We start from the raw sequence: 13,320 nt of genomic DNA, 5'->3' as shown, positions 1-13,320 counted from the left end.
TTGCAAAAACATATGATTGTGTGAGCACATTCCTGGGATTCCTCACAGGGCCTGGGAAGGGACTGATCCAAGTGAGGGGTTTCTTGGCAAATTGACCTCTAAAGGAAGCACCTTTTGGGAACCTATTTATTTAGAGATTTAAATGATGAGAAAGAAGCAAATCATGTGAAAATATGGAGAAACAGTATCTTTGGAAGAGATTGCACTGATTTGACCAGTGCAAAGGCTCAAAGCAAGAACAAATTTGAGACGTTTAAGGCATTGGAAGAAAGCCACCATGTATAAGATGTAGTTTCATCTTTCTAGCAAACTCAGGAGAACAAAGGTGTTAAGGAATTTAATGTGGAACTTCCACCTAGAAACTCGTGCTTCACTATGATGAGCTTAAAGAAACATCTGAGACTATCTGATAACCTGCAATGCCCCCTAGAATTCTGACAATGCCCCATAGAGCCCCAGAGATTGGGGACAAGGAAGTTCATACAGAGGTCAAGCAAAATTCAAGCTCCTCATTCCAGCCTTACCACTGCATATTTCATGTATCTGTTTCATATCTTGGGTTCCTCACAAGGACTTACTAGAACCAAGGGCTCTATATAGGGAAAAGTTGAAAATCTACAGAGCCCCAACCCCACCCTTTAGTGTGAGAGGACCTGAAGCTCAGAAAGAGTAAATGGCTATCCCAAAGCCTCAGTTAGATAGGGACACACCATTGCAAGAACTCCAACCTCTTGGTTCCCATTCTAGGACTCTTTCTCATACATCGTATCATGCCCATCCATAATTTTCAGTATGTTTTCTTTCAGGTATTTTAAATACAGCATAACATTTATATTATCTCTCCACCTTATGAGACAAAGCAAAGATCTGTAGAACTTGCTCAGGGTAATAAATACACCATTTGCCACAGCGGAAGATGAGAAGGAAAAAGGGAATCTTTTGCAGCTGTTAATTCTACCAACTGGAGCTTCTACTAGAAATATTATTTCTTGGTATCTCAACAAAAGAATCAAGGGATGATGTGTGTGTTCGCAAAGAAAAGGCTAGGAGATATCATCCTCCTCCCCCCTTCACTCCCACCATCCTCATCCTTCTTCAAATCCTCATTACTTCTCACCTTAAACCATTGCACAAACCATCTCATTGTTCATTCTGCCTCCAGTCTTTCCCCATTCCAGTCTGCCCTCCACAGTCTTGCCCAATTCATATCTTTCAAGTAAAGCTCTTATAAAAACATTCTCCTTCACATACAACCTTGAGGCTTTCCTACAAATAAGATCATAGAAATCCCAGAATCTTCAAGAATGTTCAGATCCAATCACCTAAACTCGGCATTCAAAGCCTTTTGCAATCCAACACTAACATTATAATTCCCATTTTGTCTGCAAATCCTGCTTCCATTCACACTGTGACCCAGGAATTTTGAGTGTTCCTCATTCCCACACTGTGCTCTTTATTTTTACAAACATAGATCTTTGCTTATTACCTCTACCCTCATGTTCTCCCCGAGTGCTGCCATTGGACAGCTTCTTTATCTTTCATGGTCTAATTCCATGTCACCCCCTTTATGAAGGTTTCCTTGTTTATGACAAACAAATAAGAATTCTTCCAACTTTGACTCCCCACGCTGGAATGGCAGTTTTAACTGCCTTGTGTTGTTGTTATTTGTGAAATTATTTTGTTCCCCTTATATACTGTAAGGGAAGAACTAGTCTATTGATCTTGGCATCTCCTAAAGGGCTTCACAGACTGCCAGGGGCACAGTGAGTGTTCGGTACCATATTTGGTGAAAGGACAGGATGGAGAGATCCTCAGTATTCCATTCCTCCAGTTTAGGATCAGTCTGCAGACAATAGGTCGGAAATTGAAGATAAATTCCTTTATGAATATTCAAAGGCTCTGCCCAAACAGGGAGAAAAATGGAGGGTCACTAGGGTGCAGCCTGACAATACATAGACACCGAATAAAATTAGTTATAGCCAAGTGACACTGTGACAAAATACAAAGAGCTTCAGCTGGAACCAGTTGCAGCCATGTCCACATTCTGGTCAAGTCACTCTCCAGCTGTGTGACTTTGAGCAGGTTCCCATCTATTCTGAATCTTTCCTGCAGAACCAGGCTAAGGGTCAGCCATGAAGACTGCCTGAGAAATTGCAATTAACATTTTGGAACCTAATATTTATGCCATAAAAAGTAACAACGGTTACAAGAATCAGAAAATCAACTGCAGAGCTGAATATTTACTACTGAAGTCAGCGTGCACAGGCATGAAACAGGCATTTGGAGCAGCAAACAGCTCTTAGAAACCCGAAGTGTATCTTGTCATCTGAAGAGTTTATTAGGCCTTCAGAGATCACCCTTCTCCCTTCCTGAGAATTTGTTTTGCAGGCTTCCCAATTATCATCAGATCTAAAGAAGATGAAGAGGACACAAGACTATGATAGCACATCCAAAAAAAAAAAAAAAGAGTGCACCTGGAATGAAAGACCTAAGGACACTTCTAACCAGGGTGGGAGGGAACAGTCAGGGATGACACTGAAAGGAGCCACAAGGCTTGGTACTGCTGAGATGGGAAGGGAGCCTAGGGTTTGTTTTAACTGAGACTTTCCACCTCCATCATACAGAATATATGACAGAGTAGAACATGAACATCTCTGGGCCTTCTTTAGGCATTGATCCATTCATTCACCCTGTAATCAAGTCCTGAGCACTACGTAGTGCCAGGTTTGAAAAATGCAGAAATGAAAATGGCTTGTGCCTCAAATGACTCATGCTCTCGTGGAGGAAAGACAACAAGGACAATGCAATCAAGATGCAACAAGAGCTATAATCACCCTGTGCCCAAGGGACAGGGAGAACACAAAAGAGTCCTAGCTCTAGCAAGGTTGATCATGAAAAAATAAAAGTGTTGCTTAACCTGAGTTTTGAAGGATGAACAGGAGTCTCCCAGGAAGGCAGGGTGGTTTGCACAAGCAAGGCACAGTGCCCCCTTTGTGAGTCCACACATAGTCTAGTGTAGCAGCACAGAAAATGCAACAGGGTAACAGACGGTAAACCAGTGGTGGGCAGAGATTGCACATTTACCCTTTCTTATGGATCCTCTAAGAATGCCCTACTAGGATGTTCTAAGGAGAGGAGTGTTTATTATTAAACCTCATGTTATCTGTAGGATTAATTTCCCTATGTGATAGAGAAGAATCAGAAGTATGTTTTGGCTATGGTCAGAGAAGAGGACCTAAGTCACAGCCAGGAAATCAGACATGGCTTCTTTTTATCTGAGAGCTGGAAGGAACCTCAGATACTATCCAATGTAGTGTTTCTTGGCATCCTCAACTACTCTGTGAAAAATTTTGTTTTCATTCAACTTATGAAAATAATATGTATATTAGGATGACCACCTTATTAGCAAATTCTGCCATGCAATTTTGGTGCTCAAGTGTTTCATGTTTCTGGTCTTAAATATCTGGATACTAAATGATCAGCCAAAGTGATAGCTTTGGCTTCTGATTCAGTACTCTTGGGGATCCCCAAGCCCTTATGTTTGAGAACAACTGTATCTGATACAATCCCTCAGTGTGACACCCAGAAAGGGCAAATGGCTTCCTAATGCATCCAGCTAAGCAGTAACTCAGACTAGAAGCCCAGATGCCTGGCTCAACATTTGCTTTATCACAAATTAGCCACCACCCCTCTGAACAGGCAGCCACCAGTCCCATGACTTTCAGGACCTCCAAGGACATATCCAACTTCATAATTCACAACCGTGATTTACCTTTATGGTCAGAGTTTCATCTTCCAGTTTATCTTAGACTACGTCTGTACTCCACCTCTGAGAAGCAAGCAGAAAAGTTCAGGATAAATGACTCCAGCTTGGGATAATGAAAATAGATTTTTAAAAAATCCTCACTCTCTGACCCGCTTGTATTGCGGAATTCATGACTTCACATATACTAGGAGGGATTTTTCTTATGTCCTGATTAGATGGTACCATGAAACTTCTGACCTTAAAGTAGGTGTTGCTTTTTTGTTCATTGAAGTGTGTAGCAACTGCTTTCCTATTAGGAAATTTTTAAAACAGATCAAGCAACCAATTTTTTGCTGTGCTTTACCTATATTTGATATTTTATAAGTAGTCACTGAATGAATAGCAAATTGACATTATCTAAAACACCCATTTCATACAGTAAATAACCTATCTCAGAACTAGGAGGTGAGTGTGCTACAAGGTGTGGGGATTCATGGAACCACAGAGCATGGTTCCTAAGAACCTGGCTGTTTAGCAAAATCACCTGGAGGCTTTGGGAAAATGCAGACTCTGAAACCCCAACCATAGATTAGTTGCATCAGAATTTCCACAGCCTGGTACCCAGAATTCAACATTTGCAGTGGGTCTCTAGGTAACCCATGAGTATCTAATCTACCCAAATAAACTCTTGCCATGTTTTTCAGAGCAAAAGATTCTAAGTTAAAATGATGAAATCAGTTATGGCAGTCAGTTGGAATCCAGCATGAGAAATGAGACCCTCCAGGATCAAGGTAATTGGGACGAGTGGTCCCTTTCCTTCATCCAGCTATTTCCTCTGCTTGGGACCCTACTTATTCAATCATAGAACAAATAATTATTAAATGAATACTGTGCTAGACCTGAGGATATAATAGTAAATACAATATAAATCACCATCTTTTCATGGAGCCTGTGATCTCATGACTGTAGTACTATGAGAATTCTATCCAGGAGATTTCCCTAAATTTATAAACTTGACTTTTTTTTTTCCTGATATTTCCTTACTTTTCACACTTGGTGCAGACAAGCCTTTTTTTTTTTTTTTTTTAAGAACTATTTGCTGCCTGTGCTTAGGACTTCCACTCAAGGGATGAGATCCATACCCCTTCAGGTTTGGGTAGCAATTACAGAACTCTTTCTATTCCTTCCTCTCTTTTCTCTATCTCTTTAATCAATGACCAACAGTGAGGATAGTAACATTTTGAACCAGAAAAGCCATCCCAGAACCACACAGTTTGTTAATTCTATTTATATTTTCTCCTGGGTTAGCCAAGGACCCTCAACCCTTTCAGGCTTGCTTCTTCTTTACAAATAATGCTCTTTCTGCTAAAATCTGCCAATCACTGTGCAGGAGGTTGGAAATGGAGGCATGAAGGTCATGTTCTCTGCCCCTTAGTAGGGCATCCCTGTGTGATAACAAAGTTAGGCAATTAAAAATAGACACATACAAGGTGGTAGGAACCAGCACAAGGATGGCACAAGATATATGCTCAACAAGTGTATGTTCAACTGATATTTGTTTATTTATTACATGGAACCATATGAAACTAATGATATTTGACTGTTTTGACATGTAAAAAAAAGTGGAAATTATATATAATTCAATCTAATACAAGTTCTGATAAGATTAAGCATTAGACAATGTGAGAGAGCGGGGAAGTAGGACCAAGGAGCTGCCTTTTGAAAGTTAAACTTTTACTTTTTTTTCTGGTTAGAAAAGCAATATATCAGAGAAGAATCTTGGAGAATAAATTCAGTCATACAACCCATTTCCACTGTCACTCCTCTTATCCAATCCACCATCACCTTTTACCTAGACAAGGGCCATCAGGGCATCCTAACTGGTCTCTCCACTTACGTTTCTTCTCCCCTCTTCCTATGCAGTATTCAAATGAATGATCTTGGAAAATCTCAAATCAGATCATGTTCCTCAGTTACTTAAAACTTCCCAGTGGTGACCAGTTATGCTTTAAATAAAACACATATCCCATCAAGGTATCAGTCTGACCTTGGCATTTATTATCTGTTTAATTCTTTCCATGCCACTCCCACAGTCCCCATCAAAGACAGCGGGCACATGGACCTTCATGTCCAGGTCCCCCACAAGATTCTTTTACATCTGTGGCTCAGGGGAAGGGTGTTTCATTTCAAAAATAACAAAAAAGTTCTATAAATTTCAACTCATGTCAAAACTTCATCAGCTAGGAGTTGTTGTCATAACTTAGGTTGCACCAGCAAAAAGCAAGGACACATACCTTCATACTTTTTTATGAATCTTGGGGTAAAAGTATGTTTTTCTGGAGGCATTTTGAATTATAGAAGATAGCTCCAACTTCCCCACCTTGTATTCTCTTTGCTCTACTGTTTGTTGGTTTGTTTTGGTTTGGGGTTTTTTGCCTAGAATCAAAGTGACAAAAGGCATTTAATGAGCTGTGATCTGGTGATCTTTTCCTGCCCCATTCCATCTGTCTGAACTTCACTCTCATTTGGGCCTCTCTCTGATCCCTGCATGAGGTATAGGCTGCCTAGATATCAGAGCTCATGTCCTATCTCCCTGCATCATCTGCATCAATGAGTATTTATGGAAAACAAGTTATGGGTTCAGCTCCAAACCATATGTGTGTGGTCCTATACTGAGGTGAGGACCTGCCCTCTAAGAATTTTTAGGGAAGTATGTTGGCGAGAGGCAAGTGAACACACAAGAAACAATAGAACAATTGGCGCGAGCAAATATTTAGCACCTACTGTATACATGCAAGGCCCCAAGATAGCCATCAAGGACAAAAGTCTTAACTGGTTGGGCAGGTACGTTGGTGGAGAAGCACGAGTCTTGGTATCAGAAGACCTATGCCTGTGTTTTTGTGTCAACAGGATGTGTGGATTTAGTCAAGTGTTTTTCTTTTTCTTTTTTTTTTTTAATTTTATTATGTTATGTTAGTCACCATACAATACATCATTAGTTTTTGATGTAGTGATCCACGATTCATTGTTTTCTTATAACACCCAGTGCTCCAAGCAGTATGTGCCCTCCTTAATATCCATCACCGGGCTAACCCATCCCCCCACCCCCACCCCTCTAAAACCCTCAATTTGTTTTTCTGATCCTATTCCACATCTATAAAATATCACTGACACCTACCTCCAAAAGCCACCTGTGGGTTAGGAAAATAAATGGATGTAAAAGAGTTTTCTAAACTCTAAAACTCTTGCTACGATGATGATGAGGATGAGGATGATGGGGTGTTTGCATGAGGCAAGTGCTGTGCTAAACAATTTAAGTACATTATTTCAATTAATCTTCACTGATGTATTTATAAATTAGATCTTATCACAATCTTCACTTCACAGATAAGATTCAGAGAGGGCACAGATTTTTTTCAAGGTCACATAGCCTATGTAATTGTGGAACTGACATTGGAATCTAGATCTATCTAGTTCCATAATTAAAACTCAATCATCATGCTGTACAACCAAACACCTTTGTCTTTGGGAAGTACTTTTATTAGAAGGTCACTGACTGTGGGTTAGAGACCCTGGGTTAAAAACCCTGGGTAAGGCCTGGGCCTATAACTTATTCCATGTCTGACCCTGGTTAAGTCCCAATCATCTGTTTGTAAGGAGGTTGAACTCTAGCCTTTCTCAGGTCATTTAGGTCATTCTCTTTAGGTCATTTGACATTCTATTCTCTTTGTTCTAGTTGATATGCTAGACATAGCCCATTAGGTAATTAACAATCGAATCATCCTGGCTTCATGCCAAATGAATGAAGCAGACTACAGATAACGGAGGGGATTGAAGAGGACGATCTCCAAGACTATTACAGGTGGAGAGAGCTTTTCAGAGAGGATGGGCCTGAACTACTTATTATTTTCCTCTATAGTCACTATATTTACAAATATTTTATTTTTACTTCACCTAACGTGGTGGCATGGCCTGGCAAAAGTGGGCAATTACAGCTCCTTCAGCAGAGAAGAGGAATCACATAAACCCCAGAAAGAGTCAGGCAGGGAGGCAAAATTGGCAGTTGCATGCTTCCTGCAGACCACCACAGTACAGGGACAGCATTTTGTCATCAGCTATGAGTTAACTAGAAGTTGTAGCCAAATGCCCAAGAGTTGCTTGGAGTTGAGTCTTCTTCCCCCAGGAGGCCTATGGCTGCTTCATCCATCCACACCATCCTTGTCATTGTGGGAATGATCAGATAAGGCACTGATTCCTTACCATGGATGATTTTGTCCCCCCAGGGAACATCTGGAAATATCTGGAGAGACAATTTGTATGTCATGATTTAGCAGAGGGATGGGGGCAGCTTTCTACCGACACCAAATGGGTTGAGGCCAGGAATGCTACCAGACATCCTACAAAGCTCAGGACAGCCCCACTCCTACAGCCCACCCCCAGAAATAAAGAATTATCTGACCCAAAATGTCAATAGTGCTGAGGTTGAGGAGCTATGATATAATGGAACAGCAATTACAGGAAACGTTCTCATTCCCACTCCAACCAGAAGAGAGAGAGAGCCACCCGGCCAGCTTGTGCAAGGTTTTTGGGAAGTGTAGGAAAAGCTTTAAACTGAACATGTTGATTTTTAGTAACTATTTATTTTAAAATAGTTTAAGATTCACGAGAGTTGCAAGAATTATAGTGTAGAGTTACCATGAACCCTCCCCCTAGCTTCTCCCTCTGATATTGTTATGTAACCACGGTACATAGTCAAAACCAGAAAACTGACCATGACACAATACTACTAACTCAGGTACAGACATTATTTCGATTTCACCCACTCTTTTTGTTTCTTTATCACATGTGCAGACTCAAGTAACCATCACCATAATCAAAATAGAGAATTGTTCCATTGCAACAAAACTCCCTTGTGTTACCCCTGGATAGTCACCTCTCTTCCCTCAGCACTAATCTCTGTTAACCAGTGATCTGTTTTCCATCACTATAATTTTGTTATTTCAATAACGTTATGTAAGTGGAATCATAGAGTATATAGCCCTTTTTTTCACTTAGCATAATGCCTTTGAGTATCACCCAAGTTATTGCATGTATCAATAATTTATTCTTTCTTACTGATCAATGGTATTCCATTGTATGGATACACCACAGTTTGTTTAACCCTTTACTTGTTAAAAGACATCTGGGATTGTTTCCAGTGTGGAGCCTTGGTAAATAAAGCTGCCATGAACTTTTGTGTTCAGGTTTTTGTGGGAACATAAGTTTTAATTTCTCTAGGACAAATACCTAGGAACACAATTGCTGCATCATTCATACAACAAATGCATATCTAACTTTAGAAGAAACTACCAAACTGTTTTGCATTGGATCCGTACCATTTTACATTCCCATCAGCAATGCATATGAGATCCATATATGAGACTGATGTTTTAAAATGGAAAGTGCTATATCTTAACAACCATAATGAGACTGCCTTAATAACTAAAATGATTGCACAGCTAAGGCATCTGACTGCAATCATATTAATGGAACTCACTGCTCACCTGGAAAAGGAGGATCCAAAGAACAGAGGAGGTAACAGTTATTAAAGAAAATAAAACCTTTATCTTTGTTTCTCAACAAGTAGAGACTCCTCACTCGAGCATTATGTCAGCAAATATCATTTCCTCTGAAGGCAAATTTCTTTTTTTTCTTTTTTTTTTTTAAAGATTTTATTTATTTATTTGAGAGAGAGAATGAGATAGAGCATGAGAGGGTCAGAGGGAGAGGCAGACTCCCTGCCGAGCCGGGAGCCCAATGTGGGACTCGATCCTGGGACTCCAGGATCATGACCTGAGCCGAAGGCAGTCGCTTAACCAACTGAGCTACCCAGGCACCCTGAAAGGCAAATTTCTATTCCCAGTTTTTATCACATAAGTAACTGCCACTTGGAGCTTCGGATCACCATGTGATAACTCGTGGCATCACTGAGATAAACAAATTCAAGCCACATGCAAGGAACCTGATTTCTCAGTGAGTCTCATTGACCTTCTATGAAAAATTAGTACTTTTAGTGAACCTGGAAGCAACTGGATCTGCCAATTCATGATATGGATATATCATCAGGTAAATTACTTAACCTCTCCAACCTACTATAAATTTAGCAAACAACAGTCTCTCTATTATATTTTTATGCAATTTGATAATGTATGTAAATCACTTAAAGCAATGCCTGAGACCTAGTGAATACTTAATAAATGTTCACTCTTTACGGCATATAAGAGGGTAGCACAAAAGATGACAGAAGTTTTGATTCCTGGTGACTGATAATGCCTTAATATTAAAAGAGATGTCAGGATTAGGGGCTGCTTCAGAATAGGGTTCAATGATTTTTGAGGTAGATTGAATGTACTTTGCTAAGAGTTTTCTAGCAGGTACGGGGAAATAAATATTTAGATCTGCACTTATCTGTAAGTCTCCAGTCACATGTGGCTATTCATAATAAAATTTTAATTAATTAAGTGAAACTAAAAATGGGTCATCACCAGGCACATGTATTGGACAGCACAGATATAGAGCACTGCCGAAAAGGCAAGAAGTTCTATTGAATAGAGCAGACAAATCCTTATACTCTTGATCATATTTTTAAATAATTGAGTTTTTGTAATATAATGTATTTTGTTTTGTGTGTTTAAAATATCTTTCCAAGGAGGATTTCATAGCCTTCACCAAATTGCCAAATATGATTTAGAGGCAACAGTAAAAGACCAGAAGTAGAGGTAGAGAGACTTTGAGACACCTTTGTGGAGAAGTCATGAGAGTAAGTACTATTGCACAAAGAGAGAAGGTACATGTGAGGGAGGTAGAACCTCAGGAAATGCTCACCCGATGGGAGGAGACTCGAATGAATGATTGGAAAAGGCAAGGAACCAAGGGAGTCCTGACTTCCACTACTGAGAGGAATTCCCTTTACCAGCTTGGAATTACTAAGACCAAGAAGGGGCAAAATAAGAACTCTTAACAACCAACTAAAATGGTTGACAAACCCTACATCACCCAAACACACTAGCCACGAATATTTCACACTATCCATGGTGAATCACCTATAATAAACTTAGCAGAGTACATTGGATTCATACACACTAGGGATCAAATTCCACTCAGTCCCTTGGTAAATATATGATCCAGAATAACCTGCTTAATCTCCCAGACCTTCAGTTTCCTCATCTATATGATAGCAATGCAAATACCTACCTGTTTGTTGTGAAGGAGAAATAAAATAATTCATGTGAACACATAGCCAATAGTAGAAATGCCATAAATGTGAGCTGACATCTTGAGTGTTTTGTCCTGGAGCAAATGTGATATAGAATTAAAAAGGGAGTGGTAGCAAAAGCCAGTTTTAAATTTACCTATTTACTCAATGCCTTTGAATTCTTTCTCCCTTTGAAGCACATAAAGATTGCAAATAGGCTAGAACATCATGTTCTGCCAGCTTTTTGTTGTCATTGTTCTTTAAAATTATTGCCATAAAAGTAAACACTTGCTACTGGTGAAATAAGTCAGCAAGAGGAAAGTAAAGGTGTCCCCCCTGGACACTTAAGACGCTCAGACTTTCTTATATACTTATCTAAAATTATTATATATTTCCTGAGTGACTTTGATTAAAGTACTATAAGAAATGTTGCTCAGGAGATATCTTCTTACACAGAAAATAAACAACCCCTCTTTATTTCTTTAAGATCTGCCCTGGTTCAGGTAATGTATGTAGTGTCAGCAGAAATGAATCCACCAGCATCCTATCAGCACCTACTAGAAACTCAGTACCACCCCAAACTCTGGGAAAGGGTATAGTCATCAGCCAATCAATCTGCTGGTAAGATGGCAAATTCTGGAAAGTAATCTAGCAGCGGATGTATGGCAATATGAATTCAGACTCTTAGAAAAGTTCTCATATACTCCTTTGCCTTTGTAATTATTAAACTTTTATGAAACTGATAAGCATAAATTCTCAAAGTCAATTTGATAACAGTTGTCAATAACTATAAAAAAAGTCAATCCTTTGACCCTGTATTTTCCTTTCAAGGCATTTTTCCTGTAGATATAATGCAGATAAATACTTATTTAAGGGGACTTGGTTATTTTGTTATTAATAATGGAAACAATTTGAGAATTGCCTAGATATTGTTAAACAAAAGATGGTACCTCCCTAATGTGGAATTTGTTAGCTATTTGAAGTTATGTTTTTCAAAGAATACTTTGCAGAGAGGAAATGTTAAGAAAAAATACATTAAGACACTTCCTCTGAGCTGTTGCAGTTGTTGGTGTGGCCCTGATCTGGGCTGCCCAGGTCCTGCAGGGCCGTGAAGACGTCACCATGCCTAAAGCCTTAAAGGGAAAACTTGTAGGACAGGGAAAAAAAAAGTCATCCATCCATATAGTAGAAAAGCAGCTCAAATTACAAGAGAGGCCCACAAACAAGAAAAAAAGGAAAAATTGAAGAATGAAAAGGCATTGCGTCTCAAACTTATTGGTGAAAAACTGCAGTGGTTTCAAAGTCATCTTGATCCCCAAAAAGTAGGATATTCAAAGAGAGATGCTTGTGAATTAATTGAAAGGTATTTTAATCGATTCAGCAGTGAACTAGAGCAGATTGAATTACAGAACAGCATCAAAGACAGGCAGGGAAGGCGGCGCTATTCCCAGGAGACAGTCATCAAGCAGACAATGGAGTGTGAGCGACAACAGAATGAAGAATATGGCCTTGAGATTCCAAACATTGTAAATGCAGGTAATCTGAGAACTTTTAGGGAATGGGATTTCAATCCGAAGAAATTGCCAAACATTAAAATGAGAAAAATTTGTGCTAACGATGCAGTCCCCAAGAAGTGTAAGAAAAAGACTGTGACGGCTGTAGACAAAGATTTAGGAGAACTGGAACTAAAAGATGAATCAAGTGATTCAGATGAGGAAATGACAGCAGTGGCCTAATTGTCCTTTGTTTGAGGTGAAAGCAAATAATTGGAGAGCTTCAAGTTCTGTTTGACCTGATTATGGTAAATAACTGTCCAGATTCAAGAATTTGCTATGTAACTTCTTTCATGGTGAGAATCCCATTTGCAGTTTCAAAAACAGTGTTATGACTTTCATTTAAAAATGAATGTTGCTTTTCATTTACATTAAGTTGCTAAAATAGATATAGTGAAATAAAAGCACAATCTAAGATCCATTCAATCGGAATTTCCCGGGCAGGGGAAGGGATATGAATAAGGACAGAAATGTTTTGATTTTTTTCCTCATGTTTACGTCGGATCACCTGATCTCACATTCTGGGGCTTGTATAGCAACGTGTTTGCTGTAAGGGTCCTATGGATACTTCTTGAGCAGTGATGATAGCAAAATTGGCTTTCAGTAATAGTGTTTCACTTATCTTCCTCTTAAACATAACACCTACTTTCTTTCTTGTAAAATAAGGAAAATGTGATAGGGAATAAATATACACTGATAGATTGTACGTTATTTTTATTATCTTTAAGCCAGAGTTAAATGGTAAAGTAAAAAACTGGTGACTATTTTCATGATGTTGGCCTCCCACA

At 39.2% G+C, this 13,320-nt stretch overlaps 1 pseudogene; it reads left to right on the top strand.

The window, feature by feature from the left end:
- The first annotated feature begins 12,039 nt into the window (after positions 1 to 12,039).
- Positions 12,040 to 12,715, top strand: LOC118525728 (translation machinery-associated protein 16 pseudogene; annotated as a pseudogene).
- The last annotated feature ends 605 nt before the right edge of the window (positions 12,716 to 13,320 follow it).

This window comes from Halichoerus grypus, chromosome 11 (genome assembly GCF_964656455.1).
Source record: "Halichoerus grypus chromosome 11, mHalGry1.hap1.1, whole genome shotgun sequence".
NCBI lineage: Eukaryota > Metazoa > Chordata > Mammalia > Carnivora > Phocidae > Halichoerus > Halichoerus grypus.
The sequence above is the reverse complement of the archived record's forward strand: the minus strand, read 5'-3'. Positions and strand labels throughout refer to the sequence as shown.